A 7647-nucleotide genomic window follows, 5' to 3' on the forward strand; every position below is an offset into this window, starting at 1 on the left:
ATACACATACCACACACACATGCACATACACATACACACACCACATATACACACCACATAGATACACACCACATACATACACATATACACACATATACCACACAAACATACACAAATACATACACACACACCACATATACACAGACCACACACATATACACGCATACATACACACCACACACATACCACATACATACATACATACGTACCACACAAACATACACAAATACATACATATACATATACATATACATATACATATACATATACATATACACATACACCACATACATACAGACACACCATATATACACACACCACACACATACATACACATTCATATACATACATACATATCCACATACACAAACCACACAGACACATACATATATACATACATACATACATACACACCCCCCACATACATACACACACACACATACACACAATGTACATGTACACATAAACACACATGCACACACGGGTAGAATGTAGGGAACTGCCTATGTAGGGAATCCAGTAGGCTGAGTAGCAGGAGTCTCTGAATAGCCTTGTGCCTTTACCACAGAGCAGATAGGATGCCCTTTTCCCTACTGAGGACAACGCACACCTGGGCAGCTCTGCTGCTCCCCACAGTTAGCATGCGAGTTCTGTTCCTTAGCCTGGGATGAGGAAACAGGAAATTGTCCCCCTTCTGAGAATGTCTCTTCATCTTCCTGGGTGTTCCTTACAGTTGCTGTGAAGACATTGAGCAACACAGTTCCCACAGTACTCAGAGGGTCTAAATTCCTTGAATTTTGTCCCGTGTGATGTCTTCTTGTCGGGCCTGGCCAGGGCATGCTTCTGGAAGGCTCTCTTTTCTTGCTTCTGTCAGCACAGTTGGTGTCACTTTCTGCCGTGTGTCCTGTAAACCTCAGGGTCTGGGCCAAGTGTGGGGAAAGGACAAATGAGGGACCATGGAGAGGGATGTGGGACAAACTCCTGACTTTCTTCCTTCCTGTAGACTGGAAATTCAGGAAGGCCATGCCTGCTTCCCCTCAGGCCTGAGGTGTGGTTACTGTCTCTTTGTTGTTGGCTTTGTCTAGGCTTTCTCTGTCCTACCAACCCCTGCTCTGGTGTCCAAGCTTTGGGACAGCACCAAGATGTTCCAGGAGTAGTCCTGGGCTAAAACAGAGAACCTGTCAGAAAGTATCTGCCCAGCGATGTACAGGTCCACGTACATGTTTGAGTATGCATATGGGGGAGCAGGGGACAATGGGGGAAGAGGGAGAGGATGGAGAGGGGAAGAGAGAGCACTCTGTATTGGCTCTGCCCCTTTAGGAGCCCATCCTCAATGGCCCCTTTCTCCTTCTCTCATCTCACAGATGGCCTTGTGAATGTAAGTCTCACCGATGGTACAGGGCTCCGGTCTGAGATCTTCCACCCGTCAGTAAGATCCCAACTCCTTGCCAGAGTCCAGAGGCCCTGCCCGGGTCTCCCACACCTGACCTTGCTGGGTTGCAGCACAGGGGGGCTTTAGCACTTCAGTGTGTTCTGTGCACACAAACCTGGTCAGCACCTTGTAAGGTGGAGACCCTGTCAGGGTCTGTGAAGAGGTGATGCTGTCTGTGGGTCTGGCCCAATGGAACTGGGTTTCTTATGAGAGAAGATGAGGGCATACACACACACACACACACACACACACACACACACACACACACACACAGGGCCCACCTTGTTAGGAGATGGGAAAGACAGCATTTGCAAGCACAGGGAAAGGGGGAGAGCCCTCAGGAGGTGCCAGGCTTATGACTTTTCCCTCTGACACTCCATGTCAGTCTCCACAGCAAAGGCGTGAACATCATCTGTGGCTTTAGATGACTAAAGTCTGGAACTGAGACGGATGCCATCCTCAGGGCCTGCCCCTGTTCATCCTGCTTACCCAACTCCCAGACAGCTCAAGCCAGGCTGCCTCTTGTAAGAATTCTGTAATGAACTCTGGATTGAGCCAAGGATTTCTTTCTTCCATGGATATTCGTGTGTCTGGTGGGTGGTGCTCTCCGGGCAGACAGCAATCATGTGTAGCCTTGTGTCTGCACTCTGCCTGGCCATGATACCATAGAGAGCTTAGGTGTCTCATGGCACCAGGTCCAGGACCCAGCAACAGACAATGGCCCTGGTGGGTGACACCTGAGTCCCCATTCCTTACACAGTGAGCCTGAGGTCCATCCTTTCCACTCACACTTATAGATAAAGACCCATACCTGGCAGGATGGGGCAGGGTGGGGAGACATAAAATTTTTTCCATTCTCTTCTCCCACCTAAGTATTGCCCAGTAGCTGTACCCCCAATCCCTAGGGAGCCAGAGAGGCCAGAGTTCACCTTGCCTGTCCTAGCTGCCTAACCTCGATTTTTTGAGCTCGCTGGTGTTCTCAGTCCTCAGGTCTACCCGACACTCCTAGATTTTGGAGCCCAGTGGTTGACAACAGAAGTCAGGCACAAATATATATATATGTGTATATATATATATATATATATATATATGTATATATGTATATGTATACACACATATATGTATATGTATATATATACATATACATATATATATATACATACATATGTATATATGGACAGGGTTTCTCTGTGTAGCTCAGGCTGTCCTGGAACTCACTCTATAAACCAGGCTGGCCTCAAACTCAGAAATCCACCTGCTTCTGCCTCCCAAGTGCTGGGATTAAAGGCACCACTGCCCGGCTCAGATATTTGAATTGAAAACATATTACATCACCTTTGTTGTTTGCAAAAGCTGATCTTAAAGGGAGCGATATTTCCATAATATTTGTATCAGCCAGTGTTTGCTGCTGGGCACACAGGATGTGGGTGCCTTCCAGCGGCGGGTAGCTTCACTGAGCATAAGATCTGTCCTACACATTGTTCAGTGGAACTGAGACGTGGTCATCCCTACCCAGGTGATGTCTGTGGTCTTAGGAGCTCGAGGACCAGAGCACAGATTGCTGTGGAGGTGGCAGGGGAGGCAGCATTGTGGGGAGGGAGAAGAGAACACAGAGCCCAGGGCTTAGAAAAGGAAGTTCTCTCTGGAGGTTGCTGGGAGTCACTGAAGGCTTTTAGGTAGAAAGCAACCTGGAAACATTGATTTGCGGGGGTGGTTCTCCCAGGCACGAGCTTTGATTGAAATAAAAAACAGTGTCACTTGTGCCAAAGTTCCACGTCACCAAACAGAACATGAGCTGTGGTCAGACCTTCCAAGAAAACAACAGAAATGAGGAACGGCAGCCAAGTTTCCCGTGCAGGCCAGTTCCAGTTGGCAAGATGCCGAAGTCGCCCCCCCACCCCATGCTTCAGGGGAGAAGGTAACCTAAAGAAACCCGATGCCGACTGCTGTGTCCTGTTGCTCTGCCTCCCAGTCTGCACCTTAGAAGGAATGCATTCTGAAATGACTGCTCGGCTTCTTGTTCTTTGTTTTGCTTTTTTTTTCTTTCTTTTTCTGTAGCTCATTCTTGCTGGGGCATGGTGGTGCACGCCTGTAACCTCAGCCCCCTGTAGACGGAGGCAGCATTCCTTGGTTACATAAGGTAACCAGTCATCTCGAACTATTTGAGAACCCGTGTTAAAAATTCAAAGTATTATTTTACTAATTTAAAAACAAAACCAAACCCTGGCCTCCTGCACGCAACCACCAGAATCTCCTTCTTTGTAGCATGGGCCCTCGTTCTATCCTAAGACTTACCCAGTCTACCCTTCCGTGGAAATTTTGGTTCCAACAACGGCCAGTTGTTACCTGGCCCTAACTCTAACTCTCCTAACCCTCAGACCCTCCCACTAGGCCTCTGCCTGCCACTCACAGGCTCCATGTTGCAGACAAGGGAAGCAGAGGCTTCCTCTGCCCCTGATGCGTTGCTGCCTTTGCCCCAACCCCGCAAGCAAAGCCTGCAGAAGATGGCTGCCAACGAGCCTCATTGCGAACAGAATGGCTGTGAAGGAGAGAGGACGAGAAAACATGTTTGAAGGCAAAGAATATTATTCAAGGCAGTAAGAATATGCAGAAGGACAAAGAAAATCAGAGGAGCTCCTATTATTGCCAGTACACCCTTCCATAGGCCACACTCTTCCATAGGCCACACCCTCCACAGGCCACACCCTCCACAGGCCACACCCTCCACAGGCCACACCCTCCACAGGCCAACTCTCCCACAGACCACACCTTCCCACAGGCCTCACCCTCCCATAGGCCACACCTCTTAGAGGACACAGCAGTGCTGAGCTAAGGTGTTCAGCAAGGCTGAGCACTCTTCAGCACTGGTACACAAAAGCTGATGTTAGGCACGTGTGGTGTCAAGTGGAATTTTTAACTCTTAGAAGAAAGACCAGAGAGTTCTAGCCATTAAGGAGTAAGCAATAGCCACAAATATTGTTTAGATTTGTGAATATGGTATGCTTTCCTATTACTTAGGTTTTTTAAAAAAACTTTTTTTGTTAGTGTTCTTTAGTTCTCTGCGTATTGAGTTCTCTGAGTTTTGTACATCTTGGGCCCCAAACCATAGCAGGGTGAGCTGAAGAGTAGGATATGGATCCAAACATGCAGCAGAAAGCACTAAACCTTTGCCTGTAGGCATGATGTTACTGTGCCCTCTGTAAAGATTATCCTTGTATTATTCAAATGCTGATTTCTACGCCCCCCCCATATCTGGTTGCAATCCTCATTCTAAGAATTTCTTGTCTCAATGTTGTATAAACATTGCTCCCCAATTATTCTATGAATGGTCAATAAAGCTAGCTGATGCCCTGAGCAGGGGAGAGAATAGGGCTGGACTTCCTTTCATCCAGAGGAGGGGGGATAAGAAAGGGAGAAGGAGGTGGGAATTTGCCACCAGGAAAGAGTCCAGGAGACACCATGGGAAAACACCCAGAGCAGAGAAAGCCATTAAATGCAAGTATCTCAGGGATTTTGGCTGGGAGGTAGCTAGACTAGATTAGAAGATTAAAATAGAGTAATACTTTTCAGTTGTTGTGCCCGTAAAGCTTGTTAAATAAATATAATAGTCCAGTCTCAATTGTTTGGGAACTAGCTGGGTAAAAAAAAAAAACCCACAAAACCCTTATTAAAAAGCCATTAACATCTGCTTTCAGAGGGTGGAGGCGACCTTCCTGGTCCAGCTGTGGAAAGAATGACAGTCATCTTAAGATTCAAAACCTTTCTGGAGACCCATAGCAGGTGGATGCTAGCTAGCTCTAGCTGTGGAAGGGGAACCATCAAGATTAGGCCACACCTCACAGGATGCACTGCAAGGTTATTCACATTGGAAGTTATCAAAGGGGATAAATGGCAAAATTGTCTGGACAGAAGCAAAGTGTTTTTATAAAATATTCTTAAGTATTTTAAGAGGAACCCAAGCTAGAGTTGAAATGGAACTTTATCTTACTGAAACTGTAGTAGGGGTGGAGAGATGACTCAAGCTGCTGAGAGTGCTTTCTGCTCTTCCAGGGGATCTGAGTTTGGTTCCCAGTACCCATGTCAGGTGGCTCACAACTGCCTGTAACTCCAGGGGGTCTGATGCCCATATCTGGTCTCCACAGGCATCTCCACTGACATCACACACACATGCACATGCACACACACACACACACAGAGAGAGAGAGAGAGAGGGGGAGAGAGAGAGAGAGAGAGAGAGAGAGAGAGAGAGAGAGAGAGCTTCTCTTTAAAAATACAGTAAACCATTTATTAAGTGGTAAAAGTGATTTCTCTCGGAAGTTGAGAATGAGACAGATCTGTTCAAAAGCCCTAGCCAGTGAAACAAATCATCTAAAAAATATAGAAATGTTTAAGAGTTACTTAGGGATCAATAAACCACCATAATTCCCAAATTCACCCCCCCCAAAACACACACACACACACACACACACTCCACATGAATCTATCCATGGTCAGCTATGGGAATTAATTCATTGAATTACCAAGGCTTCCAGGTTCTCAGTTAAGATACAAAAGACAGTGTTGTCCATGCAGCAGATTCCGTGAAGCTCTCTTCCATGATTTGAGGGTGGGTGCCCTGGGTCTCCCATATCCCTTTTCTGGAAAGTGAAGAAAGAGCTGTGGATTGTAGCTCTTATGGAAATGTGCTGGACCAAGGACCAATGTTTCCCTCTAGGGCCGTTGGATGAAACAGACTGAACTATCTCAGGCTTTGAGAAGTCCAGGTGATGAGAGATGTTTCACCCTTTCTAGAGAATCCAAATCCCAGTCTCAATGGGAGACTGCTATGGACCTGCAGGAACAGGATCTCACTGTGTAGCCCTGGCTGGCTTGGGACTTTCTATGTAGACTAGGCTGGCCTCAAATTCACAAAGATCGGCTTGTCTCTGCTTCTGTGGTGATCAGATTAATAGCATTTAATCACCGTAGTCAGCCTTTAATGGATAACTTTAGATTTCATACTGATGAAGTTATTGTAAAGTATGCATTTTTAAAGAACTACATTAAGGGGAATAGAATAAAATAAAAACCCACTGAAGCTACTAACTCTGACAATTATTAAAAGTATAAAAATATATCTATTTAATGATTCAGTTGTAAAGTAGAATGGGTATTAGTTATTTGCTGGGAAGACTGGCTTTACTGGATTCTGACACAGAGGGAGATATAAAAATCTTCCCAATTGCAAGCTACAAATTCACTGTTTCTGAGCACAGAGGAAGGCGAATCTTGGGAGAGCTCACAGAAGGTCTTTGTTTTGGCTGTGATGCTACATATTCCTGCGTGCGTACGTGCGTGCGTGCGTGCGTGCATCTGTGCGTGGGACTGGAGGCCAGACTGCTGTAGTTCCTTCTCACTCTCCATCTTTCTCTGTTACTGCACTCCCGCCTCTCCCGCCCTGGTCTGTCTTTCTGTCTTTCTTTGAGACAGGCCCTTTTGACCCTGAAGGTCTTTCACTCAGCTAGGATGGCTGGCCAATGAGTTTAATGAATCCTCTTGCCTCCGTGTCTTATCCCCTGTCCCAGCAATGGGGTTAAAGCATGTGCCGCCACACCTGGCTTTTAAACATGGGTTCCAGGGACCTGAATTCAGGTCTCCGAGCTTGCATAAGGCCACTGCCTGAGCCCTCACCTCAATCCATACATTCAGTTTCAGTGAACGACCCGGGCGTTGTTGCCTGTGATAGTCTGTGAATGGTACTCGAGGAATCCGCCACCTGCCGGAAGGAATCCCGGAGCTGTGGAAATGGCGTTCCTCGTCCCCGGGGGAATTGACTATGTCTTCTTTCCTCTTCTCTCTGTCACAGGTCATACCACGCTTTACACATACTAATTTTACATGTTACGTATCCTCTCTAATTTCAATATGAGCAAACCACGTCTTCTTAGCTGAGAAGGACCAGAGGACAATTGTTATTTTCATAGCAATTACTAAATGAAGTCAAAAGTAATTTCTCCTTTAATGACATTACTTTTATTATTTTGCAGTGTGTGTGGAGGTCACAGGACAGCTTTCAGCCGTCAGTTCTCTTCTTCCACAGAGTTCCCAGCATTGAACTCCGGTTGTCAGGGTTGCGTGACAGGCTTGCTTGTGTGACAGGACTGCATACCAAGCGTTTTTATTTGCTGAGCTATCTTGCTGGCCCCCAAAGCAATTTTATTTAGCTCAAACATCGG

This window comes from Grammomys surdaster, unplaced genomic scaffold (assembly GCF_004785775.1).
Source record: "Grammomys surdaster isolate TR1022 unplaced genomic scaffold, NIH_TR_1.0 181, whole genome shotgun sequence".
Lineage (NCBI taxonomy): Eukaryota > Metazoa > Chordata > Mammalia > Rodentia > Muridae > Grammomys > Grammomys surdaster.